Genomic DNA, 12,934 nt, shown 5'->3' with positions numbered 1-12,934 from the left:
ACCTCCAAATGCTGCTTTATGGCCTATTGCCGTTCAATAAATTCCTTGCACGTAAAATACGTGCTTCAATGTGTTAGCGCAGGTTACCATCGGTCTATTCCTCCCACACTCAATGAACTAGAACGTCCCAAGTCCTTTTTCATTGCGCTATAGCCTTACAAAGCCGTCAATTACGAGTACAGGCCTCTAAATGCTTTTACATGGCCTTTTGCCTCTCAATAAAGGCCATACTTGTAAAACACGTGCTTCCATGCGTTAGCGCAGGTTACCATCGGTCTAGTCCTTCCACTCTCAATGTTCTACGTCGTCCAAAGTCGTTTTTCAAAGCGCCATAGACTTACAACACCGTCAAGTACGTGTACAGTCCTCTAATGGCCGTTATATGGCCTTTTGACGCCTAAAAAAGTTCTTACACGTAAATCAAGTGGTTCCACGTGCCTGCGCAGGTTACCACCGGTCTATTTCGTCCAATCTCAATGGTCTACGCCGTCCAAAGGCGTTTTCCATCGAGCCATGGCCTTACAACACTGTCAACTACGTGTACAGATCTCTAAATGCTGTTATATGGACTTTTCCCGTCCAATAAAGGCCTTCTACGTTAAACACGTGGTTGCCTGAGTTCGCACAGACAACCATCGGTCTATTCCTTCTACACTCAATAGACTACGACGTCCCAAGTTCTTTGTCATTGCGCTATAGCCTTACAAAACCGTCAACTGCGTGCACAGGCCTGTAAAGTCTGTTATATGGCCTTTTGATGCATAGTAAAGGTCTTACATGTGAATCACATAGTTCCATGTGCCCGCGCACGTTACGATGTGTCTACTCCTTCCACTCTCCATGTACTACGACGTCCCAATTCGTTTTCCATCGATCCATGAGTTTAGAACACTGTCAACTACGTTTACAGACCTCTAAATGCTGCTTTATGGCCTATTGCCGATCAATAAAGTCCTTACACGTAAAATACGTGCTTCCATGAGTTAGCGCAGGTTACCATCGGTCTATTCCTCCCACACTCAAAGAACTAGAACGTCTCAAGTCCTTTTTCATTGCGCTAAAGCCTTACAAAACCGTTAACTGCGTGCACATGCCTCTAAAGGCTGTTATATGGCCTTTTGACGCCTAAAAAAGGTCTTACACGTAAATCAAGTGGTTCCACGTGCCTGCGCAGGTTACCACCGGTGGATTCCGTCCACTCTCAATGGTCTACGTCGTCCCAAGTCATTTTATATCGAGCCATGCCCTTACAACACCGTCAACTGCGTGCACAGGCCTGTAAAGTCTGTTATATATCCTTTTGATGCCTAGTAAAGGTCTTACATGTGAATGACATAGTTCCACGTGCCCGCGCACGTTACGATGGGTCTAGTCCTTCCACTCTCAATGGTCTTCGTCGTCCAAAGTCGTTTTTCAAAGCGCCATAGACTTACAACACCGTCAACTACATGTACAGACCTCTAAAGGCCGTTATATGGCCTTTTGACGCCTAAAAAAGGTCTTACACGTAAATCAAGTGGTTCCACGGGCCTGCTCAGGTTGCCACCCGTCGATTCCGTCCACTCTCAATGGCCTACGTCGTCCCAAGTCGTTTTCCATCGAGCCATGCCCTTACAACACCGTCAACTACGTGTACAGGCCTCCTCAGGCTGTTATATGGCCTTTTGACGCCTAAAAAAGGTCTTACACGTAAATCAAGTAGTTCCACGTGCCTGTGCAGGTTACCAGCGGTCTATTCCGTCCACTCTCAATGGTCTACGTCGTCCAAAGTCGTTTTTCAATGCGCCATGGCCTTACAACACCATCAACTACGTGTACAGATCTCTAAATGCTGTTATATGGACTTTTCCCGCCCAATAAAGGCCTTATACGTTAAACACGTGGTTGCCTGAGTTCGCACAGACAACCATCGGTATATTCCTTCTACACTCAATAGACTACGACGACCCAAGTCCTTTGTCATTGCGCTATAGCCTTACAAAACCGTCAACTGCGTGCACAGGCTTCTAAAAGCTGTTATATGGCCTTTGATGCCTAGTGAAAGTCTTTCATGTGAATCACATAGTTCCACGTGCCTGCGCACGTTACGATTGGTCTAGTCCTTCCACTCTCAATGTACTACGACGTCCAAATTCGTTTTCCAACGATCCATGACTTTAGAACACTATCAACTACGTTTACAGACCTCTAAATGCTGCTTTATGGCCTTTTCCCGCCCAATAGAGGCCTTAAACGTTAAACACGTGGTTGCATGAGTTCGCACAGACAAGCATCGGTTTATTCCTTCTACACTCAATAAACTACGACGTCCAAAGTCGTTTTCCATCGAGTCATGGCCTTACAACATCATCAACTACGTGTACAGATCTCTAAATGCTGTTATATGGACTTTTCCCGCACAATAAAGGCCTTATACGTTAAACACGTGGTTGCCTGAGTTCGCACAGACAACCATCGGTCTATTCCTTCTACACTCAATAGACTACAACGTCCCAAGTCCTTTGTCATTGCGCAATAGCCTTACAAAACCGTCAACTGCGTGCACAGGCTTCTGAAGGCTGTTATATGGCCTTTGATGCCTAGTGAAAGTCTTTCATGTGAATCACATAGTTCCATGTGCCCGCGCACGTTACGATTGGTCTAGTCCTTCCACTCTCAATGTACTACGACGTCCCAATTCGTTTTCCAACGATCCATGAGTTTAGAACACTGTCAACTACGTTTACAGACCTCTAAATGCTGCTTTATGGCCTATTGCCGATCAATAAAGTCCTTACACGTAAAATACGTGCTTCCATGAGTTAGCGCAGGTTACCATCGGTCTATTTCTCCCACACTCAAAGAACTAGAACGTCTCAAGTCCTTTTTCATTGCGCTATAGCCTTACAAAACCGTTAACTGCGTGCACATGCCTCTAAAGGCTGTTATATGGCCTTTTGACGCCTAAAAAAGGTCTTACACGTAAATCAAGTGGTTCCACGTGCCTGCGCAGGTTACCACCGGTCGATTCCGTCCACTCTCAATGGTCTACGTCGTCCCAAGTCATTTTCCATCGAGCCATGCTCTTACAACACCGTCAACTACGTGTTCTGGCCTCTAAAGGCCCTTATATGGCTTTTTGACGCCTAAAAAAGGTCTTACACGTATAACAAGTGGTTCCACGTGCCTGCGCAGGTTACCACCGGTCTATTCCGTCCACTCTTAATGGCCTACGTCGTTCAAAGTCGTTTTTCATCGAGCCATGGCCTTACAACACTATCAACTACGTGTACAGATCTCTAAATGCTGTTATATGGACTTTTCACGTCCAATAAAAGCCTTATACGTTAAACACGTGGTTGCATGAGTTCGCACAGACAACCATCGGTCTATTCCTTCTACACTCAATAGACTACGACGTCCCAAGTCCTTTGTCATTGCGCTATAGCCTTACAAAACCGTCAACTGCGTGCACAGCCCTCTAAAGTCTGTTATATGGCCTTTTGATGCCTAGTAATAGTCTTGCATGTGAATGACATAGTTCCACGTGCCCGCGCACGTTACGATGGGTCTAGTCCTTCCACCGTCAATGGACTACGACGTTCCAAGTCGTTTTCTATCGAGCAATGCCCTTACAACACCGTCAACTACGTGTACAGGCCTCCTCAGGCTGTTATATGGCCTTTTAACGCCTAAAAAAGGTCTTACACGTAAATCAAGTGGTTCCACGTGCCTGTGCAGGTTACCAGCGGTCTATTCCGTCCACTCTCAATGGTCTACGTCGTCCAAAGTCGTTTTTCAATGCGCCATGGCCTTACAACACCATCAACTACGTGTACAGATCTCTAAATGCTGTTATATGGACTTTTCCCGCCCAATAAAGGCCTTATACGTTAAACACGTGGTTGCCTGAGTTCGCACAGACAACCATCGGTCTATTCCTTCTACACTCAATAGACTACGACGACCCAAGTCCTTTGTCATTGCGCTATAGCCTTACAAAACCGTCAACTGCGTGCACATGCCTCTAAAAGGCTGTTATATGGCCTTTTGACGCCTAAAAAGGGTCTTACACGTAAATCAAGTGGTTCCACGTGCCTGCACAGGTTACCACCGGTCGATTCCGTCCACTCTCAATAGTCTACGTCGTCCCAAGTCATTTTCCATCGAGCCAAGCCCTAACAACACCGTCAACTACGTGTACAGGCCTCTACTGGCTGCTTTATGGCCTATTGCCGTTCAATAAAGTCCTTGCACGTAAAATACGTGCTTCAATGTGTTAGCGCAGGTTACCATCGGTCTATTCCTCCCACACTCAATGAACTAGAACGTCCCAAGTCCTTTTTCATTGCGCTATAGCCTTACAAAGCCGTCAATTACGAGTACAGGCCTCTAAATGCTTTTACATGGCCTTTTGCCTCTCAATAAAGGCCATACACGTAAAACACGTGCTTCCATGCGTTAGCGCAGGTTACCATCGGTCTAGTCCTTCCACTCTCAATGGTCTACGTCGTCCAAAGTCGTTTTTCAAAGCGCCATAGACTTACAACACCGTCAACTACATGTACAGACCTCTAAAGGCCGTTATATGGCCTTTTGACGCCTTAAAAAAGGTCTTACACGTAAATCAAGTGGTTCCACGTGCCTGTGCAGGTTACCAGCGGTCTATTCCGTCCACTCTCAATGGTCTACGTCGTTCAAAGTCGTTTTTCATCGAGCCATGGCCTTACAACACTATCAACTACGTGTACAGATCTCTAAATGCTGTTATATGGACTTTTCACGTCCAATAAAAGCCTTATACGTTAAACACGTGGTTGCATGAGTTCGCACAGACAACCATCGGTCTATTCCTTCTACACTCAATAGACTACGACGTCCCAAGTCCTTTGTCATTGCGCTATAGCCTTACAAAACCGTCAACTGCGTGCACAGCCCTCTAAAGTCTGTTATATGGCCTTTTGATGCCTAGTAATAGTCTTGCATGTGAATGACATAGTTCCACGTGCCCGCGCACGTTACGATGGGTCTAGTCCTTCCACCGTCAATGGACTACGACGTTCCAAGTCGTTTTCTATCGAGCAATGCCCTTACAACACCGTCAACTACGTGTACAGGCCTCCTCAGGCTGTTATATGGCCTTTTGACGCCTAAAAAAGGTCTTACACGTAAATCAAGTAGTTCCACGTGCCTGTGCAGGTTACCAGCGGTCTATTCCGTCCACTCTCAATGGTCTACGTCGTCCAAAGTCGTTTTTCAATGCGCCATGGCCTTACAACACCATCAACTACGTGTACAGATCTCTAAATGCTGTTATATGGACTTTTCCCGCCCAATAAAGGCCTTATACGTTAAACACGTGGTTGCCTGAGTTCGCACAGACAACCATCGGTATATTCCTTCTACACTCAATAGACTACGACGACCCAAGTCCTTTGTCATTGCGCTATAGCCTTACAAAACCGTCAACTGCGTGCACAGGCTTCTAAAAGCTGTTATATGGCCTTTGATGCCTAGTGAAAGTCTTTCATGTGAATCACATAGTTCCACGTGCCCGCGCACGTTACGATTGGTCTAGTCCTTCCACTCTCAATGTACTACGACGTCCAAATTCGTTTTCCAACGATCCATGACTTTAGAACACTATCAACTACGTTTACAGACCTCTAAATGCTGCTTTATGGCCTTTTGCCGCTCAATAAGGTCCTTGCACGTAAAACTCGTGCTTCCATGGGTTAGCGCAGGTTACCATCGGTCTATTCCTCCCACACTCAATGGACTAGGACGTCCCAAGTCCTTTTTCATTGCGCTATAGCCTTACAAAACCGTTAACTGCGTGCACACGCCTCTAAAGGCTGTTATATGGCCTTTTGATGCCTAATAAAGGTCTTACATGTGAATCACATAGTTCCACGTGCCCGCGCACGTTGAACAATGGGTCTAGTCCTTCCACCCTCAATGGGCTACGATGTCCCAAGTCGTTTTCCATCGCGCCATGCCCTTACAACACAATCAACTACGTGTACAGAGCTCTAAATGCTGTTATTTGGTCTTTTCCCGCCCAATAGAGGCCTTAAACGTTAAACACGTGGTTGCATGAGTTCGCACAGACAAGCATCGGTTTATTCCTTCTACACTCAATAAACTACGACGTCCAAAGTCGTTTTCCATCGAGTCATGGCCTTACAACATCATCAACTACGTGTACAGATCTCTAAATGCTGTTATATGGACTTTTCCCGCACAATAAAGGCCTTATACGTTAAACACGTGGTTGCCTGAGTTCGCACAGACAACCATCGGTCTATTCCTTCTACACTCAATAGACTACAACGTCCCAAGTCCTTTGTCATTGCGCAATAGCCTTACAAAACCGTCAACTGCGTGCACAGGCTTCTAAAGGCTGTTATATGGCCTTTGATGCCTAGTGAAAGTCTTTCATGTGAATCACATAGTTCCATGTGCCCGCGCACGTTACGATTGGTCTAGTCCTTCCACTCTCAATGTACTACGACGTCCCAATTCGTTTTCCAACGATCCATGAGTTTAGAACACTGTCAACTACGTTTACAGACCTCTAAATGCTGCTTTATGGCCTATTGCCGATCAATAAAGTCCTTACACGTAAAATACGTGCTTCCATGAGTTAGCGCAGGTTACCATCGGTCTATTTCTCCCACACTCAAAGAACTAGAACGTCTCAAGTCCTTTTTCATTGCGCTATAGCCTTACAAAACCGTTAACTGCGTGCACATGCCTCTAAAGGCTGTTATATGGCCTTTTGACGCCTAAAAAAGGTCTTACACGTAAATCAAGTGGTTCCACGTGCCTGCGCAGGTTACCACCGGTCGATTCCGTCCACTCTCAATGGTCTACGTCGTCCCAAGTCATTTTCCATCGAGCCATGCCCTTACAACACCGTCAACTACGTGTTCAGGCCTCTAAAGGCCCTTATATGGCTTTTTGACGACTAAAAAAGGTCTTACACGTATAACAAGTGGTTCCACGTGCCTGCGCAGGTTACCACCGGTCTATTCCGTCCACTCTTAATGGCCTACGTCGTTCAAAGTCGTTTTTCATCGAGCCATGGCCTTACAACACTATCAACTACGTGTACAGATCTCTAAATGCTGTTATATGGACTTTTCACGTCCAATAAAAGCCTTATACGTTAAACACGTGGTTGCATGAGTTCGCACAGACAACCATCGGTCTATTCCTTCTACACTCAATAGACTACGACGTCCCAAGTCCTTTGTCATTGCGCTATAGCCTTACAAAACCGTCAACTGCGTGCACAGCCCTCTAAAGTCTGTTATATGGCCTTTTGATGCCTAGTAATAGTCTTGCATGTGAATGACATAGTTCCACGTGCCCGCGCACGTTACGATGGGTCTAGTCCTTCCACCGTCAATGGACTACGACGTTCCAAGTCGTTTTCTATCGAGCAATGCCCTTACAACACCGTCAACTACGTGTACAGGCCTCCTCAGGCTGTTATATGGCCTTTTAACGCCTAAAAAAGGTCTTACACGTAAATCAAGTGGTTCCACGTGCCTGTGCAGGTTACCAGCGGTCTATTCCGTCCACTCTCAATGGTCTACGTCGTCCAAAGTCGTTTTTCAATGCGCCATGGCATTACAACACCATCAACTACGTGTACAGATCTCTAAATGCTGTTATATGGACTTTTCCCGCCCAATAAAGGCCTTATACGTTAAACACGTGGTTGCCTGAGTTCGCACAGACAACCATCGGTCTATTCCTTCTACACTCAATAGACTACGACGACCCAAGTCCTTTGTCATTGCGCTATAGCCTTACAAAACCGTCAACTGCGTGCACAGGCTTCTAAAAGCTGTTATATGGCCTTTGATGCCTAGTGAAAGTCTTTCATGTGAATCACATAGTTCCACGTGCCCGCGCACGTTACGATTGGTCTAGTCCTTCCACTCTCAATGTACTACGACGTCCAAATTCGTTTTCCAACGATCCATGACTTTAGAACACTATCAACTACGTTTACAGACCTCTAAATGCTGCTTTATGGCCTTTTGCCGCTCAATAAAGTCCTTGCACGTAAAACTCGTGCTTCCATGGGTTAGCGCAGGTTACCATCGGTCTATTCCTCCCACACTCAATGGACTAGGACGTCCCAAGTCCTTTTTCATTGCGCTATAGCCTTACAAAACCGTTAACTGCGTGCACACGCCTCTAAAGGCTGTTATATGGCCTTTTGATGCCTAATAAAGGTCTTACATGTGAATCACATAGTTCCACGTGCCCGCGCACGTTGAACAATGGGTCTAGTCCTTCCACCCTCAATGGGCTACGATGTCCCAAGTCGTTTTCCATCGCGCCATGCCCTTACAACACAATCAACTACGTGTACAGAGCTCTAAATGCTGTTATTTGGTCTTTTCCCGCCCAATAGAGGCCTTAAACGTTAAACACGTGGTTGCATGAGTTCGCACAGACAAGCATCGGTTTATTCCTTCTACACTCAATAAACTACGACGTCCAAAGTCGTTTTCCATCGAGTCATGGCCTTACAACATCATCAACTACGTGTACAGATCTCTAAATGCTGTTATATGGACTTTTCCCGCACAATAAAGGCCTTATACGTTAAACACGTGGTTGCCTGAGTTCGCACAGACAACCATCGGTCTATTCCTTCTACACTCAATAGACTACAACGTCCCAAGTCCTTTGTCATTGCGCAATAGCCTTACAAAACCGTCAACTGCGTGCACAGGCTTCTAAAGGCTGTTATATGGCCTTTGATGCCTAGTGAAAGTCTTTCATGTGAATCACATAGTTCCATGTGCCCGCGCACGTTACGATTGGTCTAGTCCTTCCACTCTCAATGTACTACGACGTCCCAATTCGTTTTCCAACGATCCATGAGTTTAGAACACTGTCAACTACGTTTACAGACCTCTAAATGCTGCTTTATGGCCTATTGCCGATCAATAAAGTCCTTACACGTAAAATACGTGCTTCCATGAGTTAGCGCAGGTTACCATCGGTCTATTTCTCCCACACTCAAAGAACTAGAACGTCTCAAGTCCTTTTTCATTGCGCTATAGCCTTACAAAACCGTTAACTGCGTGCACATGCCTCTAAAGGCTGTTATATGGCCTTTTGACGCCTAAAAAAGGTCTTACACGTAAATCAAGTGGTTCCACGTGCCTGCGCAGGTTACCACCGGTCGATTCCGTCCACTCTCAATGGTCTACGTCGTCCCAAGTCATTTTCCATCGAGCCATGCCCTTACAACACCGTCAACTACGTGTTCAGGCCTCTAAAGGCCCTTATATGGCTTTTTGACGACTAAAAAAGGTCTTACACGTATAACAAGTGGTTCCACGTGCCTGCGCAGGTTACCACCGGTCTATTCCGTCCACTCTTAATGGCCTACGTCGTTCAAAGTCGTTTTTCATCGAGCCATGGCCTTACAACACTATCAACTACGTGTACAGATCTCTAAATGCTGTTATATGGACTTTTCACGTCCAATAAAAGCCTTATACGTTAAACACGTGGTTGCATGAGTTCGCACAGACAACCATCGGTCTATTCCTTCTACACTCAATAGACTACGACGTCCCAAGTCCTTTGTCATTGCGCTATAGCCTTACAAAACCGTCAACTGCGTGCACAGCCCTCTAAAGTCTGTTATATGGCCTTTTGATGCCTAGTAATAGTCTTGCATGTGAATGACATAGTTCCACGTGCCCGCGCACGTTACGATGGGTCTAGTCCTTCCACCGTCAATGGACTACGACGTTCCAAGTCGTTTTCTATCGAGCAATGCCCTTACAACACCGTCAACTACGTGTACAGGCCTCCTCAGGCTGTTATATGGCCTTTTAACGCCTAAAAAAGGTCTTACACGTAAATCAAGTGGTTCCACGTGCCTGTGCAGGTTACCAGCGGTCTATTCCGTCCACTCTCAATGGTCTACGTCGTCCAAAGTCGTTTTTCAATGCGCCATGGCCTTACAACACCATCAACTACGTGTACAGATCTCTAAATGCTGTTATATGGACTTTTCACGTCCAATAAAAGCCTTATACGTTAAACACGTGGTTGCATGAGTTCGCACAGACAACCATCGGTCTATTCCTTCTACACTCAATAGACTACGACGTCCCAAGTCCTTTGTCATTGCGCTATAGCCTTACAAAACCGTCAACTGCGTGCACAGGCTTCTAAAAGCTGTTATATGGCCTTTGATGCCTAGTGAAAGTCTTTCATGTGAATCACATAGTTCCACGTGCCCGCGCACGTTACGATTGGTCTAGTCCTTCCACTCTCAATGTACTACGACGTCCAAATTCGTTTTCCAACGATCCATGACTTTAGAACACTATCAACTACGTTTACAGACCTCTAAATGCTGCTTTATGGCCTTTTGCCGCTCAATAAAGTCCTTGCACGTAAAACTCGTGCTTCCATGGGTTAGCGCAGGTTACCATCGGTCTATTCCTCCCACACTCAATGGACTAGGACGTCCCAAGTCCTTTTTCATTGCGCTATAGCCTTACAAAACCGTTAACTGCGTGCACACGCCTCTAAAGGCTGTTATATGGCCTTTTGATGCCTAATAAAGGTCTTACATGTGAATCACATAGTTCCACGTGCCCGCGCACGTTGAACAATGGGTCTAGTCCTTCCACCCTCAATGGGCTACGATGTCCCAAGTCGTTTTCCATCGCGCCATGCCCTTACAACACAATCAACTACGTGTACAGAGCTCTAAATGCTGTTATTTGGTCTTTTCCCGCCCAATAGAGGCCTTAAACGTTAAACACGTGGTTGCATGAGTTCGCACAGACAAGCATCGGTTTATTCCTTCTACACTCAATAAACTACGACGTCCAAAGTCGTTTTCCATCGAGTCATGGCCTTACAACATCATCAACTACGTGTACAGATCTCTAAATGCTGTTATATGGACTTTTCCCGCACAATAAAGGCCTTATACGTTAAACACGTGGTTTCCTGAGTTCGCACAGACAACCATCGGTCTATTCCTTCTACACTCAATAGACTACAACGTCCCAAGTCCTTTGTCATTGCGCAATAGCCTTACAAAACCGTCAACTGCGTGCACAGGCTTCTAAAGGCTGTTATATGGCCTTTGATGCCTAGTGAAAGTCTTTCATGTGAATCACATAGTTCCATGTGCCCGCGCACGTTACGATTGGTCTAGTCCTTCCACTCTCAATGTACTACGACGTCCCAATTCGTTTTCCAACGATCCATGAGTTTAGAACACTGTCAACTACGTTTACAGACCTCTAAATGCTGCTTTATGGCCTATTGCCGATCAATAAAGTCCTTACACGTAAAATACGTGCTTCAATGTGTTAGCGCAGGTTACCATCGGCCTATTCCTCCCACACTCAATGAACTAGAACGTCCCAAGTCCTTTTTCATTGCGCTATAGCCTTACAAAGCCGTCAATTACGAGTACAGGCCTCTAAATGCTTTTACATGGCCTTTTGCCTCTCAATAAAGGCCATACACGTAAAACAAGTGCTTCCATGCGTTAGCGCAGGCTACCATCGGTCTAATCTTTCCACTCTCAATGGTATACGTCGTCAAAAGTCGTTTTTCAAAGCGCCATAGACTTACAACACCGTCAACTACGTGTACAGACCTCTAAAGGCCGTTATATGGCCTCTTGACGCCTAAAAAAGATCTTACACGTAAATCAAGTGGTTCCACGTGCCTGCGCAGGTTACCACCGGTCTATTCCGTCCACTCTCAATGGTCCACGTCGTCTTAAGTCGTTTTCCATCGAGCCATGCCCTTACAACACCGTCAACTACGTGTACAGGCCTCTACAGGCTGTTATATGACCTTTTCCGGCCTAATAAAGGCCTTACACGTAAAACACGTGCTTCCATGCGTTAGCGCAGGTTACCATCGGTCTAGTCCTTCCACTCTCAATGGTCTACGTCGCCAAAGTCGTTTTTCAATGCGCCATAGACTTACAACACCGTCAACTACGTGTACAGGTCTCTCAATGCTGTTTTATGGACTTTTCCCGCCTAATAAAGGCCTCATACGTTAAACACGTAGTTGCATGAGCTCGCACAGACAACCATCGGTCTATTCCTTCTACACTCAATAGACTACGACGTCCCAAGTACTTTGTCATTGCGCTAAAGCCTTACAAAACCGTGAACTGCGTGCACAGACCTCTAAAGTTTGTTATATGGCCTTTTGATGCCTAGTAAAGGTCTTACATGTGAATGACATAGTTCCACGTGCCCGCGCACGTTACGATGGGACTAGTCCTTCCACCGTCAATGGACTACGACGTTCCAAGTCGTTTTCTATCGAGCCATGCCCTTACAACACCGTCAACTAATGTCCTTTTGTGGCCTAATAAAGGCCTTACACGTAAAACACGTGCTTCCATGCGTTAGGGCAGGTTACCATCGGTCTAGTCCTTCCACTCTCCATGGTCTACGTCGTCCAAAGTCGTTTTTTAATGCGCCATAGACTTACAACACCGTCAACTACGCGTACAGGCCTGTAAAGGCCGTCATATGGCCTTTTGATGCCTAGTAAAGGTCTTACATGTGAATCACATAGTTCCACATGCCCGCGCACGTTACGATGTGTCTACTCCTTCCACTCTCCATGTACTACGACGTCCCAATTCGTTTTCCATCGAGCCATGACTTTAGAACACTGTCAACTACGTGTACAGACCTCTAAATGCTGCTTTATGGCTTTTTGCCGCTCAATAAAGTCCTTGCACGTAAACCACGTGCTTCCATGCGTTACCGCAGGTTACCATCGGTCTATTCCTCCCACACTCAATGGACTAGGACGTCCCAAGACCTTTTTCATTGCGCTATAGCCATACAAAACCGTCAACTGCGTGCACAGGCCTCTAAAGTCTGTTATATGGCCTTTGATGCCTAGTGAA

General features: G+C 46.0%; 1 long non-coding RNA gene across 1 annotated transcript; it reads left to right on the top strand.

Annotated features, from left to right (window-relative positions):
* The first annotated feature begins 3,096 nt into the window (after positions 1–3,096).
* LOC130630182 (uncharacterized) lies at positions 3,097–10,074 on the top strand. Its single transcript, XR_008982044.1, has 4 exons — positions 3,097–3,498; positions 3,681–7,322; positions 7,505–9,688; positions 9,871–10,074. It is a non-coding gene; the product is annotated as an uncharacterized LOC130630182 (long non-coding RNA).
* The last annotated feature ends 2,860 nt before the right edge of the window (positions 10,075–12,934 follow it).

This window comes from Hydractinia symbiolongicarpus, chromosome 2 (genome assembly GCF_029227915.1).
Source record: "Hydractinia symbiolongicarpus strain clone_291-10 chromosome 2, HSymV2.1, whole genome shotgun sequence".
Taxonomy (NCBI): domain Eukaryota; kingdom Metazoa; phylum Cnidaria; class Hydrozoa; order Anthoathecata; family Hydractiniidae; genus Hydractinia; species Hydractinia symbiolongicarpus.
This window is presented reverse-complemented; position numbering and strand designations above follow the sequence as displayed.